The sequence below is a fragment of the Callithrix jacchus genome, chromosome 10 (genome assembly GCF_049354715.1).
Source record: "Callithrix jacchus isolate 240 chromosome 10, calJac240_pri, whole genome shotgun sequence".
In the NCBI taxonomy this organism is placed as follows: Eukaryota; Metazoa; Chordata; class Mammalia; order Primates; family Cebidae; genus Callithrix; species Callithrix jacchus.
In genome coordinates this window covers 40310643-40326672 of record NC_133511.1, presented here as the reverse complement: position 1 = coordinate 40326672, position 16030 = coordinate 40310643, and the positions used below count along the sequence as shown (strand labels likewise).

The 16030-nt window shown below is 31.9% G+C and overlaps 1 protein-coding gene and 1 non-coding gene across 3 annotated transcripts in view; both read left to right on the top strand.

Moving 5' to 3' along the window:
• The window catches only part of CNTN5 (contactin 5), a 1452729-nt gene that overhangs the window by 473226 nt on the left and 963473 nt on the right, over positions 1-16030 (top strand). The window lies entirely within an intron of this gene.
• LOC118146060 (U1 spliceosomal RNA) lies at positions 6281-6444 on the top strand. Its single transcript, XR_004731520.3, has one exon. It is a non-coding gene; the product is annotated as a U1 spliceosomal RNA (small nuclear RNA).

Genomic DNA, 16030 nt, shown 5'->3' with positions numbered 1-16030 from the left:
CATCTATTTCTAAAGACATTCTACTATAGAAAAGGTGGGGGGGGGAGCTACTTCTTACACTAGAATGAATTATTTTTCTCACATAGACAAATTATTATTTCTTATTTATACTTGCTTTGCTTTTTAGCAATAAACTTGGAAAATCTTTTGATAGTTGAGATGAAGGCTAATAGGATGGATTTTCTTTCCTTGTTATCTGTAGACTAATTTTAATTTTCATTTTTAAATGCACATGTACTTGTCAAAACTTCTAAACACAAAACATATAATAGTAAAGCTAGAATCAAAATATAGCTTAAAACATTATTTTACGTTTGCAAATACTAGAGAAGTAATTTATAACTTTTTGAGATGAGAGTTTGTAAATTTTTCCCTTCTCATATTACAAGAATAATTTGCACATGAAATATAGTGTATGTTTACATTTCCTTCTATGGGAGTTAAATGTTAAAATCTTTACTGAAACGATTTTTTTTTTTCCTGCAAACACTTACAGGATTTCTGTTCTCAACATCTAGATTGAGATTTATGTATCCAATACTTAAAATTTTTTAAATTTTTACACATTTCTTAGTGAAACCCTTGTTGTCAGCCCTCAGGTGCCCTAGCACCCTGAATGTGCCCCAGTGTGAAACCCTTGTTGTTTTTGACCTAGAGACTCTATAATTTAAGTGAAAACACATTTAAATTTAAACTATAATTCACAGTTTCTTAGTCAGTCTTTATTAAATCAAATAATCACAGCAACATTTAAAACTTTTATATTTAAAATATGTAGAAACTGCTAAAGTAAATATTAACATTCTAGATCTCTCTATAAACCATAGACAATAAATATATTTGAAATAATCAACTTACCATACTGGCTAGTGTATCAAAGTAGCCACAATGCTACTGGCGTTTAAGTCCACTGCTGAGTTTGTCCAGGACTACTATTTTTTACTTGCAATGGCTTTAAAAAAATACTAAGAATATTTGTTTCATGGTGGGTAGTAATATACTCTTTATTGCATCAAAACAATTTTCTTAAATGGGAGTACATGCTTACATTGTGAACTGAAAAATATCTTTAGTCTATAATATGCCTGATTCTAAGTAATTCAAGTGTAAGATTCTAATTCATATATATAAAATACTGTATTGTATTAAGATGTCCTATTTTTTTAATATTTACATAATGTTTTAGATATTTCTTTACTCATTTTGATGTTTATTTTAGATTATGGTCTGCTGTTGCTTAAAATTTTTCTAAAACCATTAAAAGAATACTCTTCCTCTACATCTTCTTCCCCACTGATATGAAATCCTAACTTTATAAAGTCTCTTTCATATGGAATTTGTTTACTGAGCTTTCTATAATTTATCATAATATTGTATGCCCTTGTTCACATATTATAACATTAACTATTATTACAATTATCATTGAAGTTACATAGTATATATAAATTCTAATAAAACAAGCCCATTTCATTGTTTTTTTAAAATTTGATGATTTCTTTCATTTATTTTGGCAGATGAAACAGAATAATCAAGATTGAAGGAAAATAATCCATTTTTGTTTTTATCTAAAACATGTCTCTATAATTTAATTTGTAGAGAAATCCCAGCTTTGCAGCATTTAATCTTTCAGGGACATACTGTTTCTTCAGTTTTTAGTGTCACTCTCTATATTTTTTGAGCATTTTCAAATAGATCTTAAATGTTTCTAATTAAATCTATTTTTAGGTCTCCATATCTAGTTTTCACCATTAATACACTCTTTCTAGCATCCCCTGTCATGGCTAGCTAATGTTTCTAGTATAAAACAATATTTGTCTGAAAACTCATTAATTCTTATTATTTCTAGTAGTTTTTTCTGTTAGACTTCTACTATTGTTTGAATGTCTCCTCCAAAACTTATGTTGAAATGGAATTGTCATTGTAACAATTTTAAGAGGTGGGTCTTTTAAGAGGTGATTAGACCATATAAGATCCACCCTCATGATTGAATTAATGTCTATTGTGGGAGTGAATTAATTTTCACCTTAGTGGGTTTCTTATAAAATGGATGAGTTTGGCCCAATTTCCTCTCGATGTCTCAAGGCTTGCCTGTCTTCTGCCCTGTGATAACACAGCACAAAGGCCCACATCAGATGCCAGAGCTATGCTCTTGAACTTCCCAGCCTCTAGAACTATAAGAAACAAATCTCTATTCTTTAAAAATAACTCAGTTCCAGGTATTCTGCTATAGTAACAGAAAATGAACTAAGAAAACTACCAACATAGGCAATCATATTACCTGAAAACAATCATTTATTTATTCAGTAAATATCTACAGAGTACTTGTTATTTCTGTTATTTTATAGCTTAAACTATATTATGCTTTTGTCCTCTTTCTAAAATTATTTCCTTCTTATTATCTGATTTAAACTTCCTGGAAATATCAGTAATATTGACTATGCTAAAACTCTTATCTTTTTTTAACCAATAATGGAAATGCCTCCAGTATGCCATCTTTAAATATTATATTGGCTTTTATTTTTGGATAAATGATTTTTATTGTATTTAAGTCTCCTCTAATTTTAATTAATTTAAAAAATAATAAATGAAAAAGTTTTGTCTAATACTTTTTTTTTTTTTTTTTAACATTTTTTGGTGGCTTCTATTTCCCTCTTTGGACATGACAAAATGATGCTTGAAATTAAGTTCCCAATGTTTAAATCACATTTGATGGCTGAAACAAATTCTTGGTCTTGCATTCTCTTTCCCTGTCTTCTCTTTTCCTTCACATGGAACATTATTCAGCCTCCAGGTTTCATCTGATCGTTGCTTAATGCAAATTCTTCTGAGCATCTGGCCTAATATATTATTGACAAACCGCCTCTAATATTTCTGCATAATATTTTATTCTCTTGTTTTCTTTCTTTTTATTTTCCCCAAAGAAAGATTGGAAATGAGTGAATTTGTTGTCACTAATGTCCTGGCACAATTCCCAAAAATTATTTTATATTCATTTTGCCTTGATTTATTTTTAAATATTGTCATGACATGAAAATTATCACAAGATAATCAAGATAATTATTACTTGAGGCTAAAAATTATATATCTGTTTATCAATCTATTAATATTTATCTGCTGTCTCATTTTATCCAATTTAGAACATTCTTTGGCTCTGTCTCTCACTTTAACATCTTATTAAAATCTTCAAAATTTCACACTTTCATTACTTAGAACTGTTTTTTAATGGAAATACATTTGTATTTCTAATGTAATAAAATATAATTTACCATATGGAATATGTTTAGCAATGATCTTTTAAAAAATTATTTCATGAGTTATGATGCATGTCATGTAGATATGTGACAGGAAATTAGAGTACAAAAAATATGTACGTTGTTCCTTAAACATTCTGGTCAATTTCTTACAGAACTTAGTCTTTAAATCTAATTGTCTTAAAATCTAATTTTAGTCTTTAAAGCTAATTTAAAGCATATGTATTAATAAGCATTCATAATTATGAACTGATTTCTTCAATGAGTAGTCAGATTAGGGCCCAAGTTTCCCAGTTTATTTTGTTGGTTCATTGCTGCCATAACTCAAATTATTTCATTTTTAGTAGATTCTGAATTCATTGTGATTAAAATCTCTGACATATCAAGGATTTTAGCAGCTGAAGTATGATAGCTCATGTTTTATCAGCTGATCCTTTCAAAGGATTGTAGATATCTTCAGCCCACAAGTGAATGGCTAGTTATGATCCCCAACTTTTATTGAGTTTCTGATGTTTTGTTCTTTTCCTGTTTCCTAGGTAAGATAGATGCATGGATGCCAACCTATGATTGTTTTTACCTTGACTTATTTTTGATGGTTTTACTTTTTTTATACCTTCTCTCCATCAAGAAAGACTTTCTTTAAAAAAACATTTATCCTTTTCATTTCTTTCTTAGCATCCTTTTCATAGACCTAATTACTTTGCATGCACTATATATTGAATTGATTTAATCTTGAAATATGAATTTAGTTAATATCCTAAAATGAATATATAATTAATACACAAATTGAAGAAACATAAAGTTTTAGTATTTTATAGTTGTTTTGTTTAGGAAAAGATTATTAGTATTTCACAATTGAGACTCTTCTTAAAAATAATTTAGTACTGCTACATAGGATGTGGTTCTCTATATTTTCTGTATGTTGTTTTCTAATTTTCACAAAGAAATTTTGTTTTTGGTGGGATTTTATATTCTATGCTGAGTCTAGTATTTTCTTCATTGTATAACTAATCCTCTGCCCTCTTTCCATTTATTTCTTTATTTTATTGAATACATGAATACTTTTATTCATGTATAAAATGAATACTTTTATTTCAATATTTTTCTTCTGACTTTTATCATATTTTTAATTATTCTAACCCTAAATAGTAATAAAGTTGATAAAATTACACATATATAGAGTCAGAAATGGCATATATATTTATACATAAACATACATTAAAAAAACAAAGAGAAATAATTAGAAAACTACAGTTGGAGGTACACCAAAGAAATATTTAACAAAAGTAAAAATAAAAACATTTCAAGGACGATCAGGGACCAGGTGCAATGGCTCACACATGTAATCAGAGATCTTCTGGAAGCCAAGGCAGGAGGATTGTCTGAGGCCAGAAATTCAAGACAAACCTGGCCAAAATAGTAAGACCGCATCTCTCTCTAAAAAAAAAAAATTAAGCCAGGCGCAGTGGCTAACGCCTGTAATCTCAGCACTTTGGGAGGATGAGGCGGGCGGATCAGGAGGTCAAGAGATCAAGACCATACTGCCAATATGGTGAAATCCCATCTCTACTAAAAAATACAAAAATTAACTGGGCATGATGGTGCTTTCCTGTAGTCCCAGCTACTCAGGAGGCAGAGGCAGGAGAATCACTTGAACCCAGGAGGCGGAGATTGCAGTAACCCGAGATTGCACCACGGCACTCTAGCCTGGCAACAGACCGAGACTCCATATCAAAAAAAAAAGTTAATTATTTCAATATTTTTTTAAAAAGAAGCTGAACACTTTATCTTATGTAATACATCAAGTTGGAAATACTTTAAAATTGCTAATATTGTAGCTACAATATATTTAGTAAATGAAAAACTGAAAAAATCCTGGTGCTGTAGAATCAAAATGTGAAAATTATAGAGACAGATTCCATAGGTTTAGTTGGAGATAATTTTTTTTTTTTGCCTCAAGAAAAATTGTGAAATGAAGTCTGTTTAACTAATGGGTATTTCAAATATCTTTTCTGTATTTATTGTTCTGTAACACATTTTCACAAACTTAGTGGCGTAAAAAATGCATATTTATTATCTCACAATTTCTGTGGGTAGAGTCTGGGCATGGCTGGGCTGGGCCTTGCTCCAGTTCTCACAAGACTGCAATGAAGGTGTCAGTCCCAGGGTTTTGTCTGAAGACTCAGTTGGAAAGGACTCACTTTCAAGCTTACCTCCGTGGCTGTTGGGAGGATTCAGTTCCTTTTGGGTTTCTGGATTGAAGGCCTTTGCCTGGGGTCCCACCCTCAGTTTCTTGCCACATGCATCTCTCCAAACATGGTAACAGGAAAAGAAAATGTCTACTAGTAAAAACGGGTTAAAATATGTTTTAACCTATTCACAGAAGTAGGATCCTATTGAGTCTGTTGTATTATTTTGCCACAAAGCAAGTTTCTAGGCCTGCCCACTCTCAAGGGATAGGGATGACACAAGAGCCTGACTATCAAGGACGAGGGCATCTTTGAGGGCCATCTTGTAATTGGCTGCTACAATTCCTTTCCTTTTCTCCTCTCCTCTCCAAATAGGCTCTTTCAACAATGTGGATATATTGATTATCTTTTCTTTGTAATGGTTGTTAAACCAAGATAACATGTAAAATGCATGGTGAAGTAGCCAAAATATTTTAAAATTTGAAATCATTACCAACTTGTTTGAAAATAAACCATTTCAAGAAAGTTACATGTCTTACTACAGCTATAGAGTGACATTTCCTACTTTAAAAAATGTGCATTTTATTGATTCTATTTAATAGATATATTTCTGTTACACAGAACAAATGATTTAATCTATACATACATTAATGTACATTTAACCTGAAAAGAGTTTGTAGCTAATGTTTTAGATTCTTTTTGGTTTGCTTTAAATTGTGTTTGGGATTTCTTTTAGCTCCTAAACACTAACTTATTTCAATGATTATAAAAATAAAATAGAATCCATTCATCAAAATGAACACTAATGCTAAAAGCATACATTAAAATGTAAACCAATGAATACTTACCTGGCAGGGGAGGTACCTTGATCACGAATGTGGTTTTCCTAAGGCGAAGCTTATCCATTTCACTCCGGATGTGTTGACCCCTGCGATTTCCCCAAATGTGGTAAACTCCACTGCATAATTTGTGGTAGTGGGGAACTGTGTTCGTGCTTTCCCCTGGTATTAAAATTAATTTTTAAAAATTAAAAAAAAGTGTAAACCAATGGATTAAAATTCATATGGCTTTTCTGCTTCCTGGTCAAAATAGAAAATAAAGAAATCACTGGTCATCCTCTTCTAGTTTCATTAATTCTTACTTTAAAGAACCATTTTGTTTGTTTAAGACAGTGAATATTGTTAAGAATGGAAACCAATTACTTTTAATCTATACGGTTCAGAATGCCCTTCACATTACCTTTTTTACTATTTTATAAGAAAATGTTATTTACTATAAAAGATAACAATAATTTAAAATTTTAATTCAAATTTTACTGCTGTCCATTTACTAGTTCTATACTCAGCATGAAAGTCATGGAATACAGTTCTGAAAAAAAGAAGCCCTTTTATTGATTTTATTTGATTTCATGTCATTCTAGATAATATAGAGCAGAGCTTTAAAACCCTTGTAAACACTATAAATGCATTAAACTAGATAAATTTTCTTGGGGGCAAATTTTGAAGGTAGACATAACTTAAATAATCTAATTATAAATAAGTAATGGCCATACTTTTCTTAGCCTTAAATTTTAAATCTAGAAATACATGATACCAGGACTTCTGACATAAAACTAAACTACCACTTTTAATGTGTTAAATGTTTTGAAATCTTGTTTTAAAATGTTAAGTGATGGAACAGGCTCTAGTTTTCTAAATATGTATAATAATAGTCTACTAAATTAAATTTATAAAACACAATTTTATTAATTTTGACCCTCAGCAACAGTTGTATACGTTTTGAGATATAGGGGAATAAAAGCATTTTTTAAAAGGTCTGTTGAAAATTTTAGTTGGCTGACACATTTAATATTTAAATCTGTTTTTTTTATACAGTTTAGTTTATATTTCTTATCAGAACTGGATAAAGACCTATCAGACCAAATTTATTCCCAATGGCAAAAAAAAGAAGTGGGGGGAAAAAAGCTAAACACTTTATTATAGGACCAAACAGTTTCATTTGGCTAAAAATAGAAATGCATAATATAGGTAACAGACAGCATTTAAGGTTGCTGCTATTCAACTTTGATTACATTTGAGATATCTTTGATGCTGGTGTAAAGAAGCATGATTTTTCTGGTATGTATTAACCATGTGATGAAGTATGAGTTGTCTATCGAAGTATGCCTATTAATATGAAATATGCTCTACAACAAATTTAAATACTTGCTCTCTCCTTTTATTATCTTTCCATGCCTTTCGTATGGAAAGTTCTTGAAATGATAAACTTTCTTTCTTGTGGAACTGCCAATAAGTAGCCAATATTTGGCCAGGTAACGAGTATACGCCCTGGAGATGGGCCGCTGTTTCACTGGCTTTCTGTGGCATCTTTGGCAGGGTATTTGACCTCTGGAGATCTAGTTCCCTATCTGTAAAACAGGGACATCAGAATTATTAAATTCATATAATTGCTGTAAGGCTTAAATGACTTAATATTTGGTATAGACATTTTTGTTTTTTTGTTTTTTCTATCTGTGAACTACCCCTAGTGTCTATCCAACTCACATTAGGACCTGATATGTTACAAGCCGTTGGACATTCCTATGGCTTACCTAACTAATGATCAGCAGTGCTGGTTCAAATTCAGGGCATTTTTTTTTTTTTTAATTTTTTATTTGATTATAGGTTTTGGGGTACATGAGCAGAGCATGCGAGACAGTTGCGTAGGTACACACATGGCAGTGTGCTTTGCTTTTCTTCTCCCCTTCACCCACATTTGGCATTTCTCCCCAGGCTATCCCTCCCCACCTCCCCCTCCCACTGGCCCTCCCCTTTTCCCCCCAATAGACCCCAGTGTTTAGTACTCCCCTTTCTGTGTCCATGTGTTCTCATTTACTCTACTAAGTTCTGAAACAATGTTCTGTGGAAAGTAGTGGATGATTTTGGATTCAAAGAGAATTCACTAGGGTTATTGCAAATCTAAGATATCTATGAAATTCACTTGCATGCGTCCTTGAAACCTTTGAGAAGAATATGCACCTACCCACACTCAGCTTACTGCAGTCTATAGTCATGCGACTGGGTTGAAAGTTATGCCCATACCATGTCCTCTATCTCAGTTCCACACATGATTGACATTAAAAAAATGAATATTTCAAGGATAATTCTAGTTCCTACTGGATATCTGCATTCAAAATTTCTTGCTACTGGATCTTTGATAATCAGTAATTCTAGTGCCTTTTCAAATATTCATTTTCATCTTTAGAATATTATTTTTCTTTATCTCAGAATATTTTCACACATTACCCACATCATATTATGATAATTAAAGCCTGACACCATTAATATCAAAATATGTCTTTTAAATACGTTCTTAAGCAACCAAATCTTACACAAAATATATTAGAGTGCTTTGTTTTGTAAGCCTCTAATAATTTTGGTTTTGTTCTGTTTTTCTCCAATTATAGTCTTTTTCCCTTACTCAGTGTTGCATCCCTAGCATCCCACACTGGGGATCAGTAAAATACATTGAATTTTAATGAATATATTTGCTGATTATGTGAGAAATCTTTTAAAATACAAAGCTGATGCTTTTATTCCACTGAGTAAAATATTAAAACAACTTAATCACTCAGTATTACCTACAAATTCATTATCATGGGATAAAAGACTCTTCAGGAGTTGGCCCTGCTTATTGCTTCATGCTCCCCTGTGATTTCCTTTCTTAAGTGTTGACAACTCACCTTACTTCTCCACCTGAATGAATACATTTGGTTTTCAAGACTCAGTTTAAATACTTATCTTTTTAATTCCTCCAAGAGCTAATTATTTTCTCCCCTGTGCCAGAAGTATATTCTGTAGCTAAGCTTATCATAGTCAAGATTCTCTATACTGCAATTATACAATTATATTTATATATCTCCTTGGAGGTGATTGTTTATACAAGAAGAAGATTGTATTTTCTTAACTTTTGTGTAATGAGACCATAATCAGTGCACAATAAATGTAATAAGAATGATTTAAGAATTAATGAATAAATTGATACCTTGCTAAAGTTCAACATCTCTAAAATAATATTTTGAGTCTGAAATTCCAGGTGATTACTATAAAGGAAAAGGTAAATTTTGAGGTTTTTAAGAAAAATGAAATATCAATAAAAATGCATTATTAATCTCCCTATGAACCGAAAATATGAATTATTACACTATGCTTTTCTCTTTCAGATACTGAGCAAAGTGATACAATAAAAGATTATTCTTATTAAGTACATAGCCAAACAAATTAGGCAAAATGCTACTTTTATTAAAAAATATTGTTTGTTAATAGACAAGATATACATTTTTGAAAACTGCAAAGAAAAGAATGGTAATTTTGCATTGCTTTAAATGATAAAGAAATTATAGTGCAACTTTTAGTGTTAGCTTCTTAACTAGTATCATTTAGCATTTTTATCTATGTGGGATCTGTAACAAGTGAATAGTAACAGTTATATTTAAACTTAAATTTCAAAAACCCAGAAGAGTTACTTTTGTATGTAATTGCGAATTTAGTCAGTTGCTTTTTGTTCTTAATGTTTCACATTTAAAATGTGACTTTTCAGTAAATGGAAATATTGTATTTACTTTTTAAGATATTTATTACAATCAATTGTTTCTTGAAATAAAAGCTGAATTCCCTATTCAAAATAGGTCATAGACCTAAATGCAAAATCCAAAACTTTAAAAATCCTAGAAGGTAACATAGGAGAAAACCTAGAAGAACTTGAGCATGGCAATAACTATTTACACAGAATATGAAAGGCATGTTCCATGAAAGAAAAATTAACAACCTGATTTTAACTAAAATTAAAAATATTAACTCTGTGAAAGATAATGTCAAAAAAGGAGAAGACAAGCCACAGTCTGGAATAAAATATATGCTGCTTATCCAAAATATAAAAATAACTCTTAAAACTCAACACCGAGGTGGGTGGATCACGAGGTCAAGCGACTTAAAATACAAGAATTAGCTGTGTGTGGTGATGCGCACCTGTAGTCCCAGCTACTCGGGTGGCTGAGGCAGGAGAATTGCTTGAACCTAGGAGGTGAAGGTTGCAGTGATCCAAGTTTGCACCACTGCACTCCAGCCTGGTGATAGAGTGAGACTCTGTCTCAAAAAAAAAAAAAGTTTTTGAGCAGGAACAAAAGGAAGTAAAGTACACTTAGAAGAGGGCAAAGCTGGCACCTTGAGAAATTCAAGTGCACGGTTTGACCTTTGACTTGGGATTTTATAAATTGCCATTCTTCATGATGAGTGGCCTGCTAGTAGTTGAGGGGGGTCTCATGCACAGAGTGTTTACTGGAGTTGTGTGCATGTTCACTTGAGGCATTTTTCTCCTAGCAGTTGAGTTTTCCTAGGAAAAGGTCTTCTACCAGTTAAACTCCATCATTTTTCCTCTTAGTGCACATGCTAAGCTCACTCACCCAACTTCTGAGATCTTACTGGGAAGCTGCTGATCACCAGTTTCAGGTATTTCCATTAGGAAACTGCTTTTCTCCGGTGCCAGTTGTGACCAATTATTGTTTTAGTGAGACAGTTTAACAACCACCTGACCATCATCTGATGGTCTCCTGACACTTCCGGTTTGCTGGTGTTGTGGGGGGGTTGCTCTTCTACCCTGATTATATCTAACTACCTACTGTAATAAAACTGTGATACAGTAAAATGATGAGTGGCAGTATCTATCAAAATACTAATGACAATTTTTACAGAAATAGAAAAAAAGCTAAAATTAGTATAGAAGCACAACATTATGAGTCAATTAAACATTTTTAAAAATTAAAAAAAGCAAAAAAATCCCCAAAATTGTTTTTTAAAAAGCAAGTGATTTCTGTGGATTACTAGGGAGAGAGAGAGAAATAGGCAGAGCACAAAGGGTTTTACGGGAGTAAAACTATTCCGTATGCTACTAAAGTGGTAACTCTATGTCATTATATGTTTCTCAGAAGCCACAGAATGTACAACTGTGAAAGTGAACCCTAATGTAAATTATGATCTTTGGAGGTAACGATTTGTCAGTATAGGCTCATCAGTTGTAACAAATGTACCACTGAATTTTGGGATGTTGACAGTGCAGGAGGTTGTACATGTGTGAGGACAGAGGATATACAGGAACTCTCTAAACACTGTGCTTACTTTTACTATGAATGTAAAACTATTCTAAAAATAAAGTTTATTGATTAATAAAAGCATTCAGCTGAATAAAAATATATAATAGGAATAAATGAGATTTTCTCTGTTCAATTAGAATGATTTAAACTGGAAAAGGCAAACAAAAACCTGAATTTCTGTCTTAATATTACTATGTCTAACATATAATTTGGAAATCTTTGCAACCATGAAATTTCTCATAGTATTCTTTATTTTCACATTGAAATTAGGGAGTGAGTATAATACTCAATGTATTTATTCAGAGTAGGCAATCAAGCAATTGGTTTTCATTTACTTACTTTGGAAAAGCTATAAAAATCTTTGTTTGTAATCATGGACAAATAATTACGCAAATTGTTTTGTCTGTGATTCTATATATTACCCTTACAGTTAATATGAATCTCCTGGGCTCAGTTACCCCACTGTCAAATACTACAACTTCTGCCTATTTTCTCTTTCTCGGAGAGTTTATTGTCACTGTATAATAGGTTGAGGGAGTGTTTTAGTCCATTCTTATAATTTATTTGGCTTTTTCTGCTTTTGAGTTCAATTCAGTTAATAGTATTTGTTTAAAATTCCTGCTTTAATCTTTTTCAGATATGTCTAGGCCAAGTTGATGTCTTTCATTGAGCATATCAACTTTTAATAAACTACTTTAGATACTCTGTCTTGCTTTTGTTACTATACAATAATGTTTCATTGTGCATTTTGTCTATGCTTATGTCTCTTCCTGGAAAAGTAAGCTTTGAAAAGCTCATACTGTATATTGTTTATTCCCTGTATCTGCATCCTAGCATAGTGCATAACATATAATGGGTTCCCAGAAATGTGTTTACATAATTGTCATTATATTATTTCATTTTAGAACAGTTTATTGAATATAAATTAGTGTGAGTAAATGATGCCTTAAGGTGAATTAAAGTGATTATTTTTTTCAGTGAACTATAAAATTGAAATATAAAAACACAAAAAAACTCAGTGAAAATAAAACCTAAAAAAGTAGTTTAGATTTTTAACAGTTTTAAAAACTATTCCTTTCAAATGCAAAAACTGGACTGTTGATTTTTATATTTTTTTGGTGTGTGTGTGTTGCTGTTGTTTTAACTTAAAAAGCATTACTTTGATCAATACTAGCTTTTGAAACAGAGTGCAGAGTTTAGCCATAAATTATAAAGTGGGGAAGGATTGATGACATAGACCTATTTTCTTACTACACAAAAAGGAGATTAGGAAAAAATGTTATTGTTTGTAAAATTATGGGAAAGAAGGCTTATAGACAATGAGCTATATTACACAATCCCCAAATAAGGGAATTCAGGACAACATAGGAACTGCATCTGTCTTTTAATCTAGAATTTTTGGAAGAGTCAGCCTGAAAGAACACACTGCAACAACATGGTTGGCCATGTTAGAGTAAAAATGCCAAGAGAACAGCTGTTGGCAGGGAGAAGGTTAAGAAAGTACCTAAATTTAAATAGGTTCTGGCAGATCACAGAAGACATTTAGTTTGGTTCCGCATGCTCAAGTGGAAAAAGGAGTGTTACCATCACGTGTCCACCATGTTTTAAGGTGAAATGAGTACATAGCATGGCTGACACATTAAACAAAGGGTGGGATGTAGGTAAGAACCTGAAGACCATCAGAAGAAGGATCCAGTATGGCAATCTACTCAACAATGGAAACTGGTAAATTCCTAGGAAGTATCTTTTTTTCTGGCTTCTGCACTGTGATTACTTATGTAATAAAGCAGGTGCCTGCAGTGGAATAATCACAAATAAGATGCTTCTTGTCTGATGCCAAGATCTTATCAGTGGATAATTGTTAGATGTGAGTAGGGGTGAGACAAATGCAAATATTTACTTATTACCTGTAAATTACAGGAAGCCAGACATTCCAGTAGAAGAATTTACGCAGTAAAACTTACTTTTTTAAAAAGAGAATAGTCTGTGATGAAAACATCCTCATGAAGAGTTCTTCTTTTTTCCTTATGCTGTGTTTCATTTCAATGTCCCTAACACATTTTCCTTCTAGGGACATCGCTTGGATTATCTCTATCCTTCACATAAACAAAATCTAAAAACATGAAATATCGAGACTGTCTTAATTTCTTTTCAACCAGGAGACCTCTTTATTCCTGAGAAAGTTTGTCTATTGCTTATCTAAGAACAAGCTCCTTATAACAAAATGTATAAATTAAGGCAACTTTTAATGAGTTAAGAATAACTTCTTCTCTCCCAGTCACCTAAATGGGTTTCTACCTGCCATATGCTCGCTTAGCCAAGCAGGCTTGTTCAAATATTATGAAAGAGTGGGAGAAGATTTACCCCACAGTGGCTACATGTCCACCTATGTTTTGATGTACACTCGGAAGCAGTTGGAAATTGCTCTAAATATATCACATTTTGTTTCACCTGGAAGCTGCTCTCTGCCCAATCATTTCTTATTAGTATTACTTTCTTTTAGATCTTTTTTTCCCTCACTGTCTTCTTTTACTTGTTCTGTTCCAATTTAAAAACAAAAGTTTACTTCTGGGGAATCGAGCTGTCTGTAAAATAATATTTAATAAACTATTGCTTTCCATTATTGCTTTCTGATAGTTATTTTTTAATATATATTTCCCAGAAGTAAACTGATTTAACTATTTCCCAGAAGTAAACTGATTTAACTTTTATTTTCTCCTCTTGATTATTCTCAGTAACTCTAAATAGCATACTTGCATCACTGTTTCTTGTACTAATTGTAGATATTTTATACTAACCCATTATAACATATGAAGCCATAAACCCTTACTATTAATATTATTTCCAGTATTCTTCTATCAATGTTCCTCTATAACTGTTGGCCTCTTAATTCTTCACAGTATCATTTAATTCTTCTTTATATAAGAATAAAGATAATACCTACCCATCTCCTTTTCTCTCTTTGGCTTCCCAATTTTGCAGCTGTATGTTTACTTTTATGACATCAAGATTAACAATATTATATATTGATAATATTTCTGTCTTCTCTGTGTTATTTTGCAGGGTAATTCTTAAAAGTGAAAAAGCAAATTTTATGTGATTACTTATTTATTCATATTACTGTAGAACAAGTCGTACAATAAAATTTTCCTTTTTATCCAATAAATCCAATGTCTCTAGTCCTGTATAATTCTGTGTATAAAGTTCATAGCTTTTTATTCAAAACTGTGTCTAAATTCAATCAGTCATTACAGGCATTACATATTTTAGCTTCCTGCAAATGCTTATTCTATAATTTTTTTGTATGTTATCTTAACACTATCTGGTTTTCCATTTCATTTTTGAATAAAAGAAGCAAATCGCATTTTCCACAGATCATTAATATTTTCATTGTATACCCATATTTTTAAAAGTGCCATCTCACGATAATGAACATCGCTAGTCTGTAAGCGTGAACCTGAAGACCATCAGAACAGCTGAAAATTGACACTGGAAAGGCAGTGGTAGTGGACACAAAGGTAATATATTGGAGTTAAAGTACCCTCCAGTAGTTTTTTTAATGTTAGAGATTAGAGAAGAAGAAACTTGGTTTAAAGTTCCATTAGGAATTACGATTTTCCATATTCCACATTTTCGGATTGTTAGAGAACCCAGCAAAAAGAGTAATCACATCTCTATTCAACTATGCTTCATTGGGTGAATATGTAAGAGGTGAGGAGTTTCACATATTAACCTGCCCTCCCCCTATATATAAGTTAATTATATTTGATCTCTAGGATCAGTGTATTTAATCCCATAATAATGAAGGTATTTAGCTTTAGCTGCTATAATCAACAATTTCCAAATGCCAGAGGATTAATCGAATGGAAGAGTATTTATTTATTTTTTTCTCACTTAACTATCTGATTCTAGTGAGGAATCTCTTCTAAGAATCTCCTAGAAGTTTTTAAGAATTTCTGGGCTCCAGAATCCTTCTACTGTGTGGTTTTCTTATCTCAAAATCTTCACTTCTAACCACTAGTATGGAGATTAGGTCCTCAACCAAGAATCTTGCAAGAAATTTTAAGGGCCAAGAGAGAAGTTTAGAACATTCTATCTGCATCTAGAACTAGTTATAGTGTACCAATTTAATTACATAGAATTGTGGAAAATGTAGTCTTCCTGTATATACTGCAAGAGAAAACAAAATTGAGGAGAATCTATACAATCATGTTACCAAAACTCCACATATTCTGACGTTGCCACATGCCAGGTCAGGATAGATTGCTTCTCCTTAGAGGATTAGTCACGCAGTTAACAAAAATGTGTGTGGGAGTCGTTTGAAAGATACTTAAAAAGAGGGAGAAGGGAGCATTGTTCATTGTTCAAAATACTGGAAATCTTACTTTACTATGAAAAACAAACAGAAAATATTAGCCCACTATTTTTGAATCTCAATAGAATGCCATATGCTATCTCCGCTA